Here is a 23,009-nt window from a genome sequence, read left to right on the forward strand (position 1 = left end):
TACAAAATCCCATTCCAGTCTACTTGAGATTTCATATGAATCTTAAATGAGGATGATACATTAGGGACAGGGTGCTCAGTCTTCACTAATAATGATCAGATGTCCCAACTTGAGAACCAACTTTACTTGTTATAACTCCAGGGTAGTAAGTGTAAAAGAGGTCCAAACAGTTACCAGACCTGTGAGTAGCTTCACTTATGATTTTCTCGCAACCTGATTCAGAGGAAGTCTAAAGCTCTTAAGCCATGGCGATTGGTAGGAGAAACAGAACTTTACTCCTTATAGTGAGCTTTGAAATTACCAACAAAAAGAAAAGAGGCTTTTCTGTCTTCTTCTTGTATCTTGTCCTTAATGGTAAGAAGACAATCGAAGATAGAATCATTCATGTCTGGATTCCGGTAGATCGAACACAAATAGAAGTTGCTATACCTGTCACAAACTTTTATTACCGGAATCGCATGACATCCACATTCATAGCAGGACTTATGAAAAGCAGGGTATTCCAGTCCTAATATAAACCGCCATTCCCCTGTTCTTTGGGATGGCATCACTTTTCAACATTATTGGCTTCAGATGTTGGCCTCATATTAGACAGCAGAGTTTCTGAGTACAAAAGAATATCATACTGTCTGGAGGCAACTGTAAGGTCTTGAATATTTGCATGAAGACAACGAAAATTGCAATACAATAGAAGACATTGACGAAATCTAGGACGTACTGGTCCAGGATTTTGCTTAATGTCTCCAAACAGCATAAGAATTAATGGTAATAAAAAAAGAGGCATCATACTTGAAAACTAAATTAACAAGAATAATAACAAAACCAATTTGTATAGAAAGATAGTGATTGATCAAACCCAGAGATTATAGAAAAAAGTCAGAAAAACTGGTAAACATGGAAGAGCCGATACACCTTGCAAGGCTAAATACTCTCCAGGATATCCACTTCAACTGATGGGAGGACAGGAAGGATGGTTTTGAAAAGAAATAAAATCAGATAAGGAAAAGACAACCTCTTGACAAGCCACAAGGCATCCATGGCATTTCTATTAAGCCTGCCCAACACACCATTCCAAAAACAAGAGGAAGAAAAAATAAGATAGAATAGTCTGCTCTAGTATACCTCAAGCTAGGGAACTCTTAACCCAAGAAAGTGGAAATCCCTGGTACAGAAGCTATGGCATTACCCAAGACTAGAGAACAATGGTTTGATTTTTGAGTGTCCTCCTAGAATAGCTGCTTCCCATAGCTAAAGAGTCCCTTCTACCCTTGCGTTCGTCAGAGTTTTTCCTGCTGTTAGTGCATTTCTCGTTGGATCTCATGGTCCTGATCTCCATTATGGAATCTGTGAGAGTACAACGTCGTTGCCCAGGTCTTACTGGTAAGCTGTGTGCAGCTTTTTTTCCCATGTGGAAATCCATATCAACTATTTTTGTACTTCATGGAGCGATGCACAATGGCCCAAGATGGCCACAAAAAGGTAGCGGCCAAGAGTGACAAGTCTCCCTTGAGGAAAGGCAGTGTTTCTCGTCCTTCGGTGTGTTCATCTGTGCGTCCCTCTCTGTCCCCACTGTTACCTGCGGTATTGGAGGTAGTTCCCTCTGGGTCTGAGAGAGGCTACCAGACCAAGGAGTTGTTCTCCTTTCAAAATGTACAGCAGAATCATCTTCTCAACCTTCCTGGGTGTGTGGGTCAGGTCCACAAAGAAGGTTATTGGGACCTTAAAGGCAGTTATGACATTTTGTGCGCGTGCACCAAGATTGCGCGGCTCGCTCTGCGTATAACCCTTATCCTGGCATAGAGGGCCCTCGTGGTAACCACGTGGGCTGATCCGCTTATTTACCGATGAAAGGGCGGGAACCTTTAGACCTGATAGGTCTCCTGAGCCACCAACCCTCTTTTTGGTGCAACTTTATGAACGTTTAACCGCCGCCAGTGACCGGCTTTACGGCCCATCCGCGAGTAGAGGAGGCTCCCTCCACCCGTGGGACGGCAACTTTATCCAATGCTCAGCGGCCCACCACAGCCGATCTGTGCTCATGGGAGAAAGAGGCCTTTTCAGGCACCCAGAGGACACGGTTGAGGTCACCGCTAAGGTTTATCTGTACGCGGAGGAGAGCTACGGACCCGATTCCCCACATAACTTTGGAGGATTTTCATTATCCAGAAGGTGCTGTCTATCCTCCCCCTTTCTTTGAGGACCGTCCATGCTGGGGAGGACCAGAGAACCATGTGAAGAGGCACCGACATTCTAGGTCTCAGAACCCCTTTCCAGCGCCGAAGCAAATCTAAAGGGAAGAGGAGCGGTGCAGAACTCCCCCAGAAGGGAGATTGGACCGCCGGGAGAGGCGATATCTGGATCCCCGGCAGGATGCCTCAGGTAGGGAACATGTGTACGGCGAGGGGACTTGAGAGATGGTATCCCAGGACCACCAGGAGTACGAGGTATTGGAAGAAGTGTTGTCCTTCCGGAGAGCGTTTGGTTTTTATAGAAAGGTTCAACGATCTACCCGATCCCATTTTGGTGCAAGTTCAACCACACGAAACCGGTCTGAAACGGTGTTTTGGAGCTCATAGGGTGGTAATGCCCTCCCTGGTTCTTCTCCTCTCACAAGACATCTAACAGCGGTTCAGAAGAATCACTGAACAGCCCCCACGGGTACTGAAGCTTTTACTCTTTCCGGAGGTAAAGCAGTGGCGTTTCTATACTCCAGAGGGAACCTCCGGGAGCATCAACCATCAGAATGGAACTTAGCTGGCCTGGCCCTAGTTCCACGGAGGATTGACTTTTGGGCGGGGCCGTGGGTTTCTGGTTCAGGAGGAAACATCCATGGAAGCGGCTGCATGAGCTTCTGGAGAAGAAGTCTCCTGGCTAGACTGGTCCAGCGAGGGAACAGTTACTTGAGTTGGCAGTCTCGGGATTGAGGGTCGTAGCCTTCTTGGCGGTCCAGTCTTTTACTGCACCCTGTAATTGAGTGTTGCGCAGAAAGGACGTCATCCTCCGTACGCTGCCAAGGAATGTGTCTGACAGGGAGTTGAGGGCTCTTAAGGACGCCCCCCAACGTCAGGGAAGCTCTCTTCCTGGAAGAGCTAAAGGAAAGAGCGCTGGACAAGTAGAGGGAGGAGAGTCATAACGCAATTCTCCATAGGGTATCCGTACCTTCACAGTCTTCAAACAAACATCCCCTATACTGGCCTCGTGAACATGGTAGGGCCAGGGCCAGTCAGGTGGTTGACCTTGTATGCTGTCATCCTAAGCCTCATCCTCCTCCTGTTTGGCCCCTTTGACTCGGCCACCCTCACCCTCTTAATGAGAGAATGCCTTGATGAAGTCATTGAGCTTCAGCACGGCATTTCATTCCCGTGCTGAATCTTGGTGACGGGCAAGAGGGCTCTCGAACTTCGGGGAATTGCTCCCCCAGTTCGAATCTAAATTTCTCTCTTTCATCTTTTTCTTCTGCTTAATATTACTTCGACCTTCTCTTAATTTTATCAACTTTCTTTCATCTTGCTGTCCTATCTCTATGATTATTATTTTTCTTAGTTATATATATATGTAGATGTATGCATATATATATATTTATTTATTGTATTTGTTCATTTATTTATTTATCTATTTTTTTTTTCTATTTTATTTAAATGGCGTGGATATTTCCACATTCGTTATTACTGCCTGCTTAGATGAATGGGAGAAGGGATCACGGTTGGGAGGTATTCGCATTCAAAGCTATATATGAGAGTATTGGATGATCTCAGCCATCCCAAAAATGGTTTGGACCTTTTTGGCGGAACTACTCTCAAGGGTTGGGTCATCGGAATCCAGGGGGATCCAATCCTTGAGGTGGGACTCTTGGCTTTTGGCCGGAAGCCCATCATTACAGATATGGGGAGGATGATTCCATATTACTTTGGTCTCAGTCCTAACAGGCGGGTTTAGCTTACACCTGTGCCTCTATATCTGTTTTGATGCTATCCTTCGGGTAGGGTATGGAGTGGACCATCGGGGAAATATACTCTCATTGTGCCGATAGTGGAGAATGCAAATTTCCTTTCCAACGTATGATACTTTCTTATAATTCTCAAGCAGGTACCCCAACAAAACAACAAAAAACCTGAAAATCCCATCCTTAAATATGGACCCTTCAAATACTGACTCCCCATCCCCTGGATTTGCTGACTCCCCCCCGGCACTGTTGACGACTTCTGCTACTGTAATTAAGGAAAACTCTGTTGACGACCTTCGAACTAAAAAGGACCACTCTACTGATGTTAAAAAATCTAGCAATTTGGGTAACACAGGGAAACTACGATTCCTTCATGTTTCCCAAATCCCATTAGAGACAAATTATGATATATATAGAGCATTTGAGTGCTATGGATTGATAAAGGAAATAAGGATGAGACTTGGAGATGAAAAATGGGACTCTTGGATATCTTTTGAAAGTCACGATGAGGCGTTTAATGCCATAAGTAATATTAGTAGTATCAAAATTAACGAATTGAACATCATGGGAGCTCTTTGTGATAAGGTCCCAAAGGAATTGGATGTGTACAAACCTGCTGATTGGTTTGAAAAAGATAGAAATGTACCCATGCCTTCACAGAGAAAACCCAAACCACCAATGTGGCTCTTAGCTGAACCTAAAGGGATAATAGGGAATTATTTTAAGATATGTAAGTTTATCCAAAAAAAAGTAGGAACCATAGCACCTGGAGATATATCTCGTTTTGGGAAGAACAGTTATCTCATCCATGCCAAATCTTCGACTCAGTCTGCAATACTGTCTAACTTACAGACAGGCAGTGATGAAATTACATTGGAAATGAAACCTCATCTTAATTTTAGTTATGGAAGGGGAGTGGTCTTTAATAAGGACCTATACGAATTTACAGAGGAGGAGATACTTTCTATGTGTCCATTAAATGTATGGAAAGTGCATAAGATTCCTGGAACTTCAATGATTATACTCACTTTCCAGGATGCTGATGTACCTTTCCATATTTTTATTGAAAATGAAAGGATTAAAGTTCGGCCTTTCAAACAAAAGCCCCTGCAATGTTTTAATTGTTTTAAATTTGGACACCCATCCAAAGTTTGTAAAAATGGAAAATTGTGTGGTATTTGCTCCAAAACTTATCATGGAGAATGTACACTTGAGGCCAGGTGTTCAAATTGCAATTTGAATCATAAATCAACTGATAGGAGATGCGAACTGTATAAGTTGGAGGAAGCTGCCCTAAACAAATCAAGTTTAGAACACATAAGTGTGGGACATGCAAAAAGATTGTTGAATAAATCAACCAGCTATGCAAAGGCCTTAAAATCAAAGGTAAATTTACCACAGGAGACAGCAACCCCACCTAGCACTGCCAGTAATCCTAAGAAAAGAAATACAACCTCTGATAATAAAGTACTGCATGACAAGGTAATCATATCGCCTTCTGAGGCTTTGCCACAGCGTATTAAAAATGGGTCATTGCCCATTTCTGTACAGCCTTCGTCCCCCATTACCAGCAATAGTACTAACCTCTCCCAGGCCATGTCCTTGCCTGATTTGATGGAGATGCCACCTGACACCAAGTTACCAGGTGCACCTGTATTGGGGAAGGTGCAAAAACCTGGTAGCTCAAAACCTACTAATCGGAAAAGAGAGAGACCTCCATCTCTCTCGCCCCCCTCCATAAGAAATATCAAAATTACGACGTCAAATAAGTATGATGATTTGTCAGTTGATATTTCTGATCTGGAAGTCAATTTAAATAAATCGGAAATTCAAGTGGAGGTCCACCAACCTCCTCAACAATCAGATCAAAAAGACAAAAAGAAAATCATAAATTCTAAACCCAATCTATCAAGACCCTCTTTAATAAAACCACCAAAAAATAGTGTTAGATCAAACACTGCTAATGGGAAGACTCCATCCAAGGGGTCTACCAAATTATAAACCATAGTTTTTTCCTCCATTTTGCAATGGAATTGTCAGGGTTTAAGGGCCAAATATGAAGAACTTAAGCTCCTTATTCATGAGCATTCCCCCATAATTATTTGTCTACAGGAGAGCAAACTTGATCATAATACCCCTTGCCCTCGCGAATACATTAGTTATAGGACACCATATGATCACCAAGTGGGGAGCCATGGCGGAAGTCTCATATACGTTCGTCGAGATGTTCCCCAAGTTTCTCTGTCTATTCGTACACCTCTGCAGGCAGTGGTTGTACAGATCGACATAGGGCGAAAATATACAATTTGTTCTCTGTACTTGCCTCCAAATGATAACATTTTGTATGACAACTTAGTGGAGGTTATTCAACAACTCCCTCAACCTTTCCTTTTACTTGGAGATTTGAATGGTAGACACCCTTTGTGGGGTGATGTTTTAGCAAACACGAGGGGAAATATCATAACATCAATTGTGGAAAATGAAGATGTGGGACTCCTTAATACAGGAGAGCCCACACACTTTCATGTCCAGACAGGTACCTTGTCATGTATTGACCTATCAATCGTAAGCTCTAATTGCCTTCTCGACTTTGATTGGAGAACATTAGATGATTGGCATACTAGTGATCACGCACCAATCATTATAAACACCAACAATGGTCCACCTTTACAGGGATCGCCACGATGGAATCTTGACAAGGCGGACTGGGATAAATTCCGTGAACTAAGCGAAATTGAGGGGGATGCAGGACAAGTTGAAAATATCGATGATGCCATAGACTTACTGAATGGAACTCTCCATACAGCTGGAGTCAATTCAATTCCCAAAACAACAGGGTTATTCAAACGACGACCCGTCCCGTGGTGGTCTTCAGAACTAACTGCCCTCCACAGAGCCACAAGAAGATCTCTAACACGATTGCGTAGACGCAGAACTGATGAGAATTTAATTATGTACAAGAAATGTAGAGCACAGTTCCGTCGTGCCATGAAAGAAGCAAGGCGCCAGTCATGGATGTCTTTTGTTTCCTCCATTAACAGTAGGACACCACCATCTGCTGTGTGGAGGAAAGTAAAAAAGATAGCTGGCAAATTCACCCCCAACCCACCACCAGTGTTGAAGGTGAATGGCCAGTATGTAACCGAAGCAAATGATGTTAGCAATGCCCTGGCTAATCATTTTTCAAATGTATCCAGCAAGTGTGAAGGAGCCCCTGGTCACCAGTATAGGAGCACTGAAGAAAAGAAAATTTTAAATTTTGCAACAAGAAGGGAAGAGTCGTATAATTCTCCTTTCACTGAAAGAGAATTTGATTCCGCACTTGCTCATTGCAATGATACAGCCCCTGGACCCGATGGAATTCCATATGCAATGATTAAACATGTACATTTTAATACAAAGCTATTTATTTTAAGTATTATTAATAGAATATGGCATGATCATAGTTACCCAAGTGTTTGGGAACTAGCCATTATTTTAGCCTTTTTAAAACCCGGTAAAGACAAGTTTTTAGCAGCAAACTATCGTCCAATTGCATTGACATCTTGTTTATGTAAAATCATGGAGAAGATGGTCAATGCAAGGCTGGTGTGGTACCTTGAAAAGAAAGGTATTTTATCACCGATTCAATGTGGATTCCGAAAAATGCACTCAACGACTGATGTGTTGATACGACTAGAGTCTTCTATTTGTGAAGCCTTTGCTTCCAAACAGCACCATGTTACAGTATTTTTTGACCATGAAAAGGCATATGATACCACATGGAGATATGGTATTCTTAAAACCATTCATGAATTGGGATTGAGAGGAGAGCTGCCACTATTTATTCAGGCATTTCTTTCACGTAGAGTTTTTCAAGTGAGAGTGGGGGAAACTCTATCAGAGAGTAAGTGCCAGGAAGAAGGAGTTCCTCAGGGTAGTGTGCTGAGTGTAACCCTTTTTGCACTAGCAATTAATGGGATATCCTCAGCCATTCCCCAGGATGTTCTCTCAACATTATTTGTGGATGATCTCTCAATATCATTTGCTGGCACTAAAATGGCAATGGTTGAGAGAAAAATCCAACTCTCTATTGATAAAATTATCCAGTGGGCTGACATGAATGGATTTAAGTTGTCGACAAGTAAAACTACCATTGTCCATTTTTGTCGTATCCGGGGAGTACATCCAGACCCGGATATATACATTAAAAGTCAACGGATACCATGTGCAAGAGAAGCTAAATTTTTAGGTTTGATATTTGATTGTAGGCTTACATGGGTTTCTCACTTAAAAGCATTAAAAGCTAAATGTGTTGAAGCTCTGAATATCTTAAAAGTATTATCCCATACATCATGGGGGGCAGACCGCAGTACTATTTTAAAATTATACAAGGCCTTGATTTTTTCCAAAATTAGTTATGGTTGTGAGGTATATTCTTCAGCCACCTCAAGCCGGTTAAAAATATTAGACTCGATACATTATGCAGGTATTAGATTGTCTACTGGAGCTTTTAAAACCTCGCCTATCCCAAGTCTCCTTGTTGATGCTGGAGAGTTACCTCTAGACCTTTACCGAATGTCTTCCATTCTTCGGTATTGGTTTAGATTGCAAAGACTCCCTAACTCTCTAGCCTTTCAGACTGCAAGCCTTGTAAGACACACATCATACTTTGAGTTGCACCCAAAATCTCCTCAACCCTATGGCTTTCGGGTGAAACGATTATTAAATAGTCTGGATATAATTAGAAATAAGGTACTTCCATTCAAGGTATCATCAACGCCTCCATGGAAGTTACCAGAGATATCTTTTTGTAAATATTTTATTGGAGATAAGAAGAATATGTCAGACCTAGAAGCCAGGTCTCTTTTTAATGAACATGTTAAAGAACATAGAGGATCAACTTTTATCTATACTGATGGCTCCAAATCTGATGCTGGCGTTGGATTTGGAGTACATAGTAATGGTTTTAATTGTAGAGGTGCACTTCCTCTGACCGCTTCCATATTTACTGCCGAACTGTATGGCATATTAACCGCTATTGAGAAAATAGCATTGGAGAAGGAGGGTAATTTTACAATTTTTAGTGATGCAAGGAGTGTCCTTCAAGCTATGGAAGTTTTCAATTCTAATAACCCTCTAGTTTTAAAGATTTTAGAATGGCTTCTCATTATTGGACGGAGAGGTATAACAGTTCAATTTTGTTGGGTTCCAGCACATGTAGGTGTGTCTGGGAATGAGAAGGCAGATTCACTGGCTAAGGAGGCTGCATCCGAGTTGCTGCCAAGAAGGTATCCCATTGCCTGTAATGATTTCTTACCTGTCATCAAGAACTTGGTTTGCAATAAATGGCAACAGCAATGGGATAGTCAAGATGGCAATAAAATGCGAGAGATAACAAATGACATATCTCCTTGGAGGTATAATATGATGCCCCGAAAATGGGAGACGTCTCTTTGTCGTCTCCGTATTGGTCACACTCGGTTGACACACGAGTTTCTGCTGAAGGGCCAACACCAACCGTATTGTGATGACTGCTTAGTACCTCTAACAGTAAGGCATTTGCTGACCGAATGCCCCAATTATAACAACTTGCGGAATAGATATTTGTTTGAGGCTCGAGGTGAGGGTGGCAGGTTCATCCTTGCCAAGATTCTTGGAAATGATGTGTCCTACCATGCAAGTGGCATTTTTAGATTTATTTCAGAAGCAGGTCTTCTGAAAAATATTTAACTTTTATTACATTCAACTTTTATGATTTTAATTGAATACTCTTTTATTTTTTATTTTATTTTATCTTTTATTTTTGTATACATAAATTAAATGTTACCGGCGTCAATGACCTCAGATGTCAGGATGCCTGAAAACTTTAAATCAATCAATCAATCAATCGGCCACCCTCAGGAGGACAAAGACCTGCCGCAGGACGAAAGACACAGAGCTCCTACCAACAGAGGAGCACATAACGGCTGATTCTTCAAGCGGAAGTAGGGGGTAAGGTCCCTCTCCCCGGTATCCATCAGGGGTAGAGGGAAGGTTACCGTATTCCCTTCAAGTGATTCTTCAGCTTTCTGTTCCTGGTGAATAAAGCCTCATATGGCTGGCATCCGGTCATCGATCTTTCGGCCCTCAATGGTTTCGTCGCCAAGTCTGCGTTCGAGATGCAAACAGCCAGTGCGGTCGTGGCAGCTATGAGGGAAGGGAATTTCATGCTATACCCTAGAAGTCAAGGATGCATATTTCCAGATCCTAATACACCCATCCAGCAGAAAGTTCCTCAGGTTCAAGTAAGAAGAAGCAGTCTTCCAGTTCGTACCCTCTGCTTTGGCCTGTGGACCACGCCTCAGGTCTTTACGAGAATATTTTCCCTAGTTTCCAAGTGGGCTCTGCATGGAAATGGGAGTATTGTTCAACTGGTTGGATTCACGACCCTCCCCAATCACGAGGACAGTGTGCCTGGTGATGGAAATATGGGCCTTTCCTAAGAAGGAGCGCATCATGAATCTGAAAAGCATGGCGAAGCCCTTCATTAGGAGAAATCCAGCATCGTTAAAGGAGTGGCATCGGCTGGTAGCTTACCTTGTGTCCCTGGAGAAGTTCATTCCCAAGGTAAGGTTGATACTACGCCGGGGCCAGTACAACCAGAAAGAGGCACAGGCCCTACCAATGCAGTATCCACCCCCAAAGCTTTCTCCGTCCCAGTCAACTAGGGAGGCACTCCAGTGGTAGTTGGAACCAAGGAACAACAGAGTAGGAGTTTCACTCCTGGATCCTTTTATGGAAGGCCTTCTGTTATCGGATGCATCCAAGGAGGAATGGGGATCCTACCTGCTGGACAAAACAGCCAGAGATCTGTGGTCCTGGGAGGAGCAGACCCTCCACATAAACGAACTCGAGCTGCTGGTAGCACAGAAGGCTCTCGTCGTCATGGGGAGTTTGTTATTGGGGAGAAGGGTGGCTCTGATGAGCAACAATGCCACCGTCGTCACCTAGGCTAGAAACATTGAGGCCTACGGTGCGGCCTGATCAACAACCTGACGTTAAAGATCCTATCCTGGTCTGAAGACAGTGCCATATCTCAGACAGTCAGGTACATCCTGGGAAAAAGGAACGTAGTTGTGGACGATCTCAGCAAGAGGTTTCAAATGTTGTCGGGGGAATGGTCCCTCCACCCGAAGGTGGCAAGGGCAGTGATGAAAGAGTTGGGATCACCTTGCCTGGACTTCTTTACAAGAAGGCTGAATGCTAAACTTTTGGTCTTCTGTTCCCCATTACCAGACCCAGCAGCAGCTTTGGAAGACGTGGTTTAACACCCTTAGGACAGCCTCAACGTCTATGCATTCCCTCCATTTTCCCTAATGAGGCAGACCTTAAACTGCCTTGGGGATGGGGGTGGGGGGCGAAGCAGGCAAGGATGACTGATAGCCCCTTGGTGGTCCAAAAAGGAGTGGTTTGCGTACCTGAGGTCATTGGTAAGGAAACCTCCATGGTCCCTGCCCCACGTCGAGATCTGCTAAGGTAACCCCACATCCAGAGGTTCCATATAGGCCTTCAAAACCTCTCCCTGCACGCGTGTATACTATATCGCGTTTGCCAAGAAAGGAAGGGTACTCCAAGAGGGCAGCCTCCAAGATGACCTTGAATCTCAGACATTCCTCAATAGGCATATACCAGCCCAGATGGACAACCTTTGGCAAGTGGTGTGACAAAGAGGGCATTTAGCCCCTGAAGGGCTTGAACCTAAGCCCCTCCAAGCGCCTCTCGATGCTGGTAAAAATTTTGGAGCAATCCTGCCTTCTCCACCCCCCCCCCCCCCCAGGACCCTCAAGGCTTCCGTGTGGGACATCATCAAAGTTCTAGACGACATGAATACGCCTCCATTCGAGCCTCAGACAAATTACTGACATTGAGGTAACCTTGAAGATGTAGATATTTTTTATGGTAGTAGCATAATGTTTAACCTTCTTATACATTCAAAATCACATCGTAGAACATATTTGTTTGCAAAACCACACAAGACATAAAAAATAGTTGAAGATTTTTAATACTAGTGGTAAATGTTCAATATCTAAATTTAGTTTTAAAGGAATTGTTGAATTTTATTTTTAATGCAAAAGGGGTATTGTATATGTAAAAAAAAATAAAATATGAATAAAACAATTTATTTTTTAAATAAATAACAATTGGTGATATTAGAAAAAACGACACATAACTAAATTTCATTTGGTGACATAAACCATATAATGGAAACAAAAGTATTAGGATTACAGTGTAATTGTTAACTTTTATTGGTACACTGTTTCAGTATCTATGTAATCTGAAAAAAATAATCTTCTAAAGTATGGTCATAATAATCCTGTAAAGGTCAGCCTTGACGTTTATGTGAAAGAAAGGTAAAATATTACTTGTGATAGACATTGTGTCTGAATTTCAAAAGCAATAGTGAAAACAATAAGTGTTCGAAAAATATATATAAATCAAATTTAGTATTTTTATTTTTTTTCTTATCTTTTTTTTATTCAGTCCTTAGCTATGAATGTTACACAAAAGTACTACCAGTGATGGACACTGACAATGTTGCAGCAACAATCATGATTGGTGACAATTTAGAAAACGGGTTTGATCCTTTGCGTAACACAAATACATATTGCATTTCATGTTTGGTATGGGTAAATCCCCCTTTGCAGTACTTACACTTGTGCTGCTTGAAATAAAATGTTTGCAAATGTCTCACTGCATTATAGCGTGTTATTATGGTGCGTGGAAAGAGGTGAAGGCTTTTTGCATTTTTAGGAGCAGCTTTGTGGTGAGCAGATGGTCCTCCTCAACTTCTGACAATTGCTAGTGGTTACTTGCCAGCTTGAATTAGCCCATGAGCAATTTAAGACTAGAATTTTAACATTGTAAATTTTTTTTTTTTGTTTCCAGGATGAAAAACACAAGGCCTACAATACAGCAACCAAACTTTTGTCACAACTTTTATGCAATAATACATGATGAGCATATACTCCTCCTTGGACGGGAGTCTTATTGCATGTAGGGATAAGAGCATATTATGCTGATCAACTGCTCCCATGAATCTATTGTACTCGTGTAAACATACCATATTTTGACAGTCTACTTCAATAGTTTTCTTGTTCATTGCAAGAACCCCGCTTAAGCTTTTCTCCAAGACTAGTATTTATACAAGAGGAAGCAACTTGTAATGCACTGTTGTCTTGCTATATCACAACAGAATTGAGTGTGTATGTCGTTTGGACCAATGGGACACTAGGGCAAGGATAAGTCACTCACGCTAAGCTAGAATTATGTCTACTGGTCAGGCGATTACTCCTAAAAGTATTCTGGTTGGTCATGTCCCATGGCATCTGCTTGAATAATTGGTGCTGCTTTATGGTATGTTTCTGAACCCTATAAGACTTTGAATCCATTGATGGTAAAATCATGCTAACGCATCAATCTGCTAGTCATATTATCCTTGTCCTTTGGTTTTCAAAGACTTTTCAGACATGAAAAGACCCCGTGCACTCATTATGCGGTTCCTATAATTGTGCCTAAAGATAGGATACCTGCATGATTAAGTTCTGTGATAAGCTACAATAAAGTAAAATCATAGTAAAAAAAAAAAAAAACACTTGTAGTTCTGGTATTTATGCGGATGTGCACATAATCTCTTCACCAAATCTCCAGTTACATCTTAATTAGCACTGCCTGAAGTGTTGTACTTGTAAACTTAAAAATCAAATAGAATAACAGATGATCCACATCTGGAGAGTATGTTGTGAACCCATTTCTGAGTTATTTTTTTTTTTTTTTATTGAACTGCTTGAGAGAAGACTTACATTTGGTTGATATGATAGGGTCATCAATAGCATTATACTCTTCAGATTCTAAGCTTCTACATTTCTCTATCAAAGCATCAAAAACAGGTTGTACTTATACAATTTATCATACTGAGAATTTTTTTTGTCTTCAGTTTTTAAAATGATCATTAAATTTAATGAACCTTTTCAAACTTCCAAACCTATTTACTCTTCCCTTCAGAGCATCTGCAATTTGAGATACACTGTACTTAGGGCTCAGTGCATCTGTACTGAGGAAGTAGGAATATTCCCTATGAAGAGAAGTTGGCATCTAAAACAGGGTGTACTTGTACAATTTATCATACCGAGGATTTTTTTTTGTCTTCAGTTTTCAAAATAATCATTGAATTTAATGAACCTTTTCAAACTTCCAAACCTATTTACCCTTCTCTTCAGAGAATCTGCAATTTGAGATACACTTGACTAAAGGCTTCTGTGCATCTGTACTGAGAAAGTAGGAATATTCCCCATGAAGAGAAATTGGCTAATAAAGTGCTCAATCCCATTCTTATGTGGTTACACTCCAATTACTTGTGTACCTTTATTTGCGAATAGTGAAGATGTCTGGTCGGCAATAACTTGCATAAGATCATCATGAAAAAATATTTGAAGTACTTCAGTCAGAGGTGACAATAGATCTGGTGGAGGTGTGAAATATGAAGTGTTCAAGTGTGTGTAAAATGTTTGTTCCGGTGATGGTAAATCGTGACTAAATTTATGAAGTACTATCAGCTGTGGATGTGTTGTTAGGGAGGAAGGGTGAGGGGGTCATCTTCATGGCCAGCAGTTACTGTTTTTCTAGCTGTGATTGAGATGCTTTTTGTCAATCTCTTATAAAATACTAAAGATATACATTTATAACAAATACCCATATATATACTATACATAAACACACACACATATGTATATATATATATACATATGTGGTAGGTAGTAGGTTGGCCAGGGCACCAGCCACCCGTTGAGATACTACCGCTAGAGAGTTATGGGGTCTTTTGACTGGCCAGATAGTACTACATTGGATCCTTCTCTCTGGTTACGGTTCATTTTCCCTTTGCCTACATACACACTGAATAGTCTGGCATATTCTTTACATATTCTCCTCTATCCTCATACACCTGACAACACAGATTACCAAACAATTCTTCATCACCCAAGGGGTTACTGCACTGTAATTGTTCAGTGCCACTTTCCTCTTGGTAAGGGTAGAAGAGACTCTTTAGCTATGGTAAGCAGCTCTTCTAGGAGAAGGACACTCCAAAATCAAACCACTGTTCTCTAGTCTTGGGTAGTGCCATAGCCTCTGTACCATGGCCTTTCACTGTCTTGGGTTAGAGTTCTCTTGCTTGAGGGTACACTCGAGCACACTCTCCTATCTTATTTCTCTTCCTCTTGTTTTGTTAAAGTTTTTATAGTTTATATAGGAGATATTTATTGTTGTTACTCTTCTTAGAATATTTTATTTTCCTTTTTTCCTTTCCGCACTGAGCTATTTTCCCTGTTGGAGCCCCTGGGCTTATAGCATACTGCTTTTCCAACTAGGGTTGTAGCTTAGTAAGTAATAATAATAATAATAATAATAATATATATATATATATATATATATATATATATATATATATATATATATATATATATATATATATATATATTTAAACCTATATATTGTTATTAATATTATTAAATGATAAGCTAAAACCCTAGTTGGAAAAGCAGGATGCTATAAGCCCAGGGGCGCCAACAGGGAAAATAGCCCATTGAGGAAAGGAAACAAGGAAAATTAAAATATTTTAAGAATAGTAACAACTTGAAAATAAATATTTCCTATATAAACAAAAAATCTTCAACAAAACAAGAGGAAGAGAAACTAAATAGAACAGTGTGCCCGAGTGTACCCTCAAACGAGATAACTCTAACCCAAGACAGTGGAAGACCTTGGTAAAGAGCAATACCCAAGACTAGAGAACAATGATTTGATTTGGAGTGCCCTTCTCCCAGAAGAGCTGCTTACCATAGCTATAGTCTCTCTTCTACCCTAACCAAGAGGAAAGTAGCCATTAAACAATTACATTGCCGTAGTTAACCCCTTGGGTGAGGGAGAATTGTTTAGTAATATATATATATATATATATATATATATATATATATATATATATATATATATATATATATATATATATATATATATATATATACATGTTGATGAGACCATGATGAGGGGTAAATGGAGATAGTTTGGGCATGCTCTTCGCACTCCATAAGAGGGATTAGTTTACAAAACTTTCACCTGGGCTCCATGAGGCACTTGAGTTGGAAGACCGAAGCCTATATGATGAGTACTATGAAGTGCAAAGTAAGAAATGACGAATGGACATGTGTGTATATATATATATATATATATATATATATATATATATATATATATATATATATATATATACCGGTATATATATATATATATATATATATATATATATATATATATATATATATATACAGGTGTATATATATATATATATATATATATATATATATTTATATATATATATATATATATATATATATATATATACACAGTATATATACACACGAGGGTAAGTCAATAAGTATCCCCCCTTTTATTGAAATTATTTGTGAATAGACTTTATGGCTTTGTTTGCTGTGACGGGTTGTAGAACGCCCTCCTTGCTTGTCTTTGGTTTCAGCATTACCACTTCAGTGAGTTTTGTGCTGGTGAGAAGTAGTGATGGACGCACAATTTTCCAATTGTCCCAAAGAAGAACTAAGTTCTTTAATCTGTTTTTGTGTTCTGAAGGTGTACCAGGGGCTGAAATCCATAGGAGACTATCATTACAATTTTTTGTGACTCACGAGGGTCCATTCTGGAACATTTCCTGGATACAGGGTCAACAGTAAACAGTGAGTGCTACAGTGATATGCTTATCAACAAGTTGAAGCCGGCAATTCGCAACAAATGCCGAGGTCTATTGTCGTAAGGCATTCTTTTGTTGCATGACAACGTCCCTCCACATACGGTTGCCCACACCATTAATACTCTTAAAAAACTTCATTTTGAGGTGTTGGAACATCCTGCATACAGTCCTGATCGCGCCCCGTCTGATTACCATCTGTTTGGTCCCATTAAAGATGCTTTAAGAGGACACCGTTTCGCCACCGATCAGGAGGTGAAAGAAATGGTGCATAATTGGCTCAATGGTTTTTCCTGAGGGTATCGAAAAGCTGGTGCAATGATGAACCAAATGCATTAAAAATCAGGGCGACTCTGTTGAAAAATTATATCATTTTTTAATTTGTATTGTTGTTGTATTAAATTAAAAAAATGAAAGGCGGATACTCATTGACTTCCCCTCGTATATATATATATTCTGGTAAAATCTCGTCATATACAGTATCCTTAATTGCTTCCAGATGTGTTGAAAGTTTATTTTTTATATAGGTTGCAATTTCATCCTATGTAGTGACATATTTTTTTATGCATGTCAAAGTACTCATAACCTGCAATCATTTTATAAGAACCAGATACATTCTTTGCTATGCTTTTCTGTGAAGTATTTGAATATAGTATTTGCATAAAATGTGAGAAATAATGATTTGAAAGGTTAAGTTAGAAATGACAAAATTTTTGTTGGAGGAGGTTGATGATGATGTGGGTGTTGGTAACGAAGTAACTGCTATAAGTGGTTTTATTGGTAAATAGTGTCAAATTTTTTATCGCTGCAAAACTTCAGTTTTCTTTTCTCTTAACTCTACAATTTTTGTTATTCATTGGGACTCGATAAGCTTGACAATTTAGTTTATATCCAACTAAATTACAATCCATTACTACGAGATACCAAATTATTAGATACGTCTGTCACGGACTTGTCAAAACCTTTAGAGTCATGAACGAGTTGAGAATTGGTAATGTTATGCCATTAGGAAAATGTATTTGTAGTAGCTGAAGCTATTCTGATTGCTGCCTAATTTCCATAACCATCAAATCTAAAACTTATGAATGTCTTATGGTCAAATATCTACATGGGCATGCTGAAGGTTGTAATGTGTTCCCTGTTTGCAATTTGGCCTTCACAAAGTCATTGAAGCAAGTGATGCTCTTCTTACAATTTCCAATGTTGTACAAAAATCCCTTTATTGTAGTCAAGGAGTTCGTAAGATGGGACTCGATTTTACTACTGACTTTAACTACTGTATGTTAATTATGAGGTCATTGTTTTCAAACTCAATCCCTTCTGAGTAGGTGGGATTTTCCTCAGCTAGCATCGTTATCAATTTTTTTTTTTATTATGAAATGCAAAGAATTGTTGATGAGCACCATAGTGAGCATAGGAATGTGATATCTGGTTTTCTTCGGGTAGTGTTCTTGGGCTCAATACCTTCAACTACTGCTCTCTTTGCCGCAATTTCTTCTCAATGTATATGTAGGGTTGCTGAATCTTTTAATTGAGATCTAGCTGAAATGAATTATTTGTGCAGATTATGGGGCGTGAAGGGGAACCTTAACATAACTCAAAGTATGTCGAGGACAGTTGCTCACACCACAGCATCCAGATTTCTGCATTAATAATGTTTCTCTAACTATATATAACTCCTTTAAGGGTTTAGATATGATTCTTGATTGCAAATTTACTTCTGGTAAACCTTTGGTTTATTTTTTCTTCAATAAATAAAACGAATGGCTTATTGAGTCTTAAGATATTCAGCGATGAATCTATTCTCAAAAATTGTGTTAATGCTTCCATTCTACCTTGTTTTGAGTATTGTTCTCTTGTGTGGTCCTAGGGTGCTTACTCTCATTTTTTTTTTTTAAGAGAAACTTGCAGTTTATTGAATTTCTTATTCATAATCTGGATATTAATCTTTGGCACCACTGTCTAGTTAGTTTGATTGTTTATAATCCTTAATATCCTTTGTATTCGTATCTTCCTAGACGGTACGATACCATCCTGTAAGTAGTGTTAGGTATGCAATTAATTCTAATAGCCTTGCTTTCTCCATCATAAGGTTCAACACTATACAGTATTGCAGCAGTTTTGTTCTAGCTATAACCAAATTGTAGAATAATTCGCCAAATTAGGCAGTTAAATCTGTTGAATGTCTTGTTCAAATTCATAGTGAATGTTCTTATACTGAACAGTTTTACATCAGTATCTCTTCATTTTTTATATATATATATATATACGTCATTTATTTTGATGTTATTACTGATCAATATGATGTTTTATATTCTATAATCATTACTTTCCATGTATTTTATTTTTATTGCCTTTCCTTTCAGGTTATTTCAACCAAGTTGGAACTCTTGGGCTTGTAGTATCCCTCTTTCCCAACCATTGTTGTAGCTTAGCTAGTGATAATAATGATAATAGTAATAAACTTATTTCTTCCATACACCATTTATTGCTCTTTGTCACTTCTATCCAATAAGAAGTGGGGTTTGATGCAGCCTGATAAATATTGTACTCCTTCCAAAATTCTTAGACTCATGCCATCTTTGTCGACTCAACATAAACTGCCTGACGTTACTTAGCTATTGCTTGAAGAAACATAAGACACTTTGGTGTATGGGTTGAATGGCATGTTGAATTTGGTGTTAAAAAAAAAAAGCTCGCTTTCGGATCTAGGTCATTTGGATGTGTGGCGTATCTACGAGTATTACATAAGATCAATTTGCAATTAGTAAGGAAGGTCCTTTACCTTGCAATTTTCCTTGACTGCTGGTACATAATTGCTATTTATCAATTTTTTAAAAAATCACCATGTTGACTACCTGTATTAGGCTTGCAACTGACCAGCACCCGAGGACTGATGTCATTTTATACTTTGCAATGGTTTCTTTTCAAAATAATGGAGGTTTAAAATATTATCAATGGCAATAAATTATAATCAAGAGCGAATTCAAATATTTATTTTACATAAACAGAACTATCACTGAAATATGTATTAAGGAAAATGGCTCAGGATCGTAGATGGTCTTATTGCTTCTTGGTATTTAAGCGAGGTATCCGTCCTTATGAAGACCGATGATGCGACCTCACTAATAACCCCCAATACCAGAAAAGTCCTCAGGATCTATAAATATGTCATAAATACGCTCTATTAATAGAGAGCAAATATACGAAAATATATCAACAAAACTATTTAACTGCCAGTTAATATAATAAATGCATGAAGCAAATATGAACTCGAACGAGCAGAATAAAACAAGACACTTCACAAATATAAGTAGTTAAACCGGCAATAAATTCTAAATTTTAAATGAAAACAATATGGTTAGTCCTTTGGATGATATTTTATGGTTCAGGTTAAGGAGACAATTCATTCAAAGTGAATGAGTAACTCGAGTGAAATTTACAAGGCACAAGCATCAATGTGGTTTGCAACTTACCTCCACTCTAAGCAAGCCTCTCTAGGTCAATTGCAGCTGTCGTTGTTAATTAAAAAATCGATGCAACTCCATGGTATAGTAGCCTCAAGAAGTAATTCAAGTGCTCGCACTTCCAAGCAAGATCATCCTCGACCAACGGTCACACTAGTCACTTAATGCTCCATATTAAAATTTACGCTGGATTGGTGAAAAATATTAGTGAAGAGTTGACACTCCCTTCTCAGCTGCTGAGTGAAAATGCACTGCCGTCTTCAAACGCTGGGACTAGAAGTAAACTTTTGAGGTGAAGTAAAGGTTTTCGTTCAGTCTCAAAACTCTAGTATTAAATTATCATTTTAAAGGAGGAATTTTATAGTTGCAAACTATTGATGCTTTCACAAACTTAAAACTTGACATACTGAAACTGAACGAGTCTCCAAAGCAAGAACACGAACTAACCATTATAAACAATTTAAACTTTTCCCAAAAACAAAAGAAACTTAGAATTTTGAAACAAGCAAAGTAGAAAATCAAGTACCATAAAGGAAGGACACTACACTCAAAAGTTAAAAGTTAAAAAGAACAAAGTGAAAAAAGTTTCACTTTTTTCAACACTCCCAGCAAAGACATTCAATTTCAACTGTTTTAGTGTCAGAAGAAATTGAATTTTTATTTATCAGTAGTAGAAAAAACTTCATGTCTCATACAATTAAATATGTCCTATGCAATTAAATATGTCCCATACAATTAAATATATACAAGAATTATTTACAAGGTACAAGTAATTAACATTAAGCATCTCCATGAAGGTAAAGATTTTTCGTTTTTCGTACGCCTTTCAAAGCAGCCAATCTTTTAGGCCTCTTTAATGCAAGATCCTCATTGGAATGCTCATCCTCTTGCCTATGCACTACTTTAGAGTGAGAATATTCATTAATACTCAGTAGAGGAATTAATGATGAAGAGTGTCTATTTACTCTTTCTTTGTTTCCTTTCATTACTGTTGCACCAGTGGTTTCACCAATCGAGTTCATCTGAACGCTTTTAACGATTCCCATCGGATAATTTGCAGGTTTCAAATGAACATCTTTTAGTAAAACTATATCACCATCTTGCAAATTCTCGTGCGATACTGGCTTGTATCTAGAACCCATATTAGTGGCTTGATGCACAAGTTTTGCAAGGAATTCAGAGTTATAAATGTCTTTTAAACATGAACGAGACTTACGCAACTTCCTATAACTGTCCTTAATATGCTCTATTGGATCCTTGGAAGGAGTCCATGAAGGGTCGGAATCTGGAAGAGGTTGCAAATTAGGAATGATGCTCAAAGAGACCAATTCATAGCCCTTTAGCAAAATTTCAGGAGTTATTGCAGCAGGAATGATTTCATTTGGATTATTATCTCTTAAAGACTCATGAAAAGCAATTGGCCTGCAATTAACTAAATGTACAGTCTCTGCTATAAGAAACTCAAAATCAAGAGAATTCAATACAGTATTTCGAACTGAACCACATATAAGTCCTTTAACTAATTTAACACAACTTTCCACAAGTGATCCAAGTTGGTTACAGCCTTTGTAGTATTGCTCAAATTCTACAGCCCTCATTCCATGTTCCTGTAGATATTGCACAGTATCTGGGTCCCTTAAAAAATCAGAAATTAAATTAGTACCTGCAACAATTTGAGATCCCATATCTGAAAAGCACAATTGTGGAGTACCATACTCCCATATATGTAATTGAAGTGCTCTCAAAAATGTGGGTACAGTCATGTCAAAGCACAATTTTAAATTTATAGCTCGAGACCACAAACACGTTATACAAAGCAACCAAATTTTGTTTTAACCCCTTGGTACTTAATATAATACGGGCCAAGATAGTCCAGGAAAATAGACCTGAAGGGAATATTGGGAGGTTTCAACCTAAAATCTCTGTATGGACTTTGATTTAATTTGACTGCATGTCTGTGAAATCGTCTGCAGTTTATACATTCTTTCAAAATCTTCTTTACAGTTGAAAAGAAATGTGAAACCCAAAACGTTTTCCGAAATTCGGTCAACAATGAGTAGATGCCAGCATGGTTTGTCATTTTATGCATTTCCAAGATTAATTTCTTGGTCAGGGCGCTATCCTTTGACAAAAGGATAGGCAAGAACATAAATTTATCTCTGTCCTTCCAGCGTGCAGTCTTACTTCTAACACACAATATACCATTGTGATCTGGATAAATATTAAGTTGGCTGATTATATTAGGGATCTCTCTAACTGCATTACAAGACCGTGCAAAATATTTAAAAACTTCCGGAAAGTGAATCTGCTGGTCTCTGTAGATTACAAAGTTATAAGCTTCTGACAAAGTTTCTTCATCAGTAAGACAATTAAAATGTGAATATTTACTTGGGTCCCTCATCTTTACTGCAATTTTCAGGTTATTAATAAACCTTATCACATACCTATGGACTGAAACTATACTCTTGAAGCCTGAAAAGGAATCCATAGAAACCAAATGGTTTATATCCTCTCGAACCTCAGACACTGTAGCAACATGAACATTACTACTTTCAAGAGAAGAGCTTATACCTTCCTCTCTGAGCAATGTATTAGGAATGGTAACTTCCATCATATCACTTGCGAAAACATCAATATCTGCACCAGCAACAGTACCACTGAAAAAATTAGAGTTCATTAATTGCTTATAGGAGAGAGGTCGGGTGATTGCATCAGCTGGGTTTTTAGAGCCTGCACAGAATTTAAACTTTATAGGAAATTCTTCACACATTCTGCAGATACTATCTAATCTATTTTTCACAAAGATGCTCAAATTACGCAATTTATC

At 38.9% G+C, this 23,009-nt stretch overlaps 1 long non-coding RNA gene across 1 annotated transcript; it reads right to left on the bottom strand.

The window, feature by feature from the left end:
* Window positions 1–19,695: 19,695 nt before the first annotated feature.
* On the bottom strand, window positions 19,696–20,433 carry LOC137643862 (uncharacterized). The gene is made up of 2 exons (XR_011045085.1): window positions 20,192–20,433; window positions 19,696–19,875 (listed from the first exon to the last, which is right to left on the bottom strand). It is a non-coding gene; the product is annotated as an uncharacterized lncRNA (long non-coding RNA).
* Window positions 20,434–23,009: the final 2,576 nt, after the last annotated feature.

Source organism: Palaemon carinicauda, chromosome 1 (assembly GCF_036898095.1).
Source record: "Palaemon carinicauda isolate YSFRI2023 chromosome 1, ASM3689809v2, whole genome shotgun sequence".
NCBI classification, from domain to species: Eukaryota; Metazoa; Arthropoda; class Malacostraca; order Decapoda; family Palaemonidae; genus Palaemon; species Palaemon carinicauda.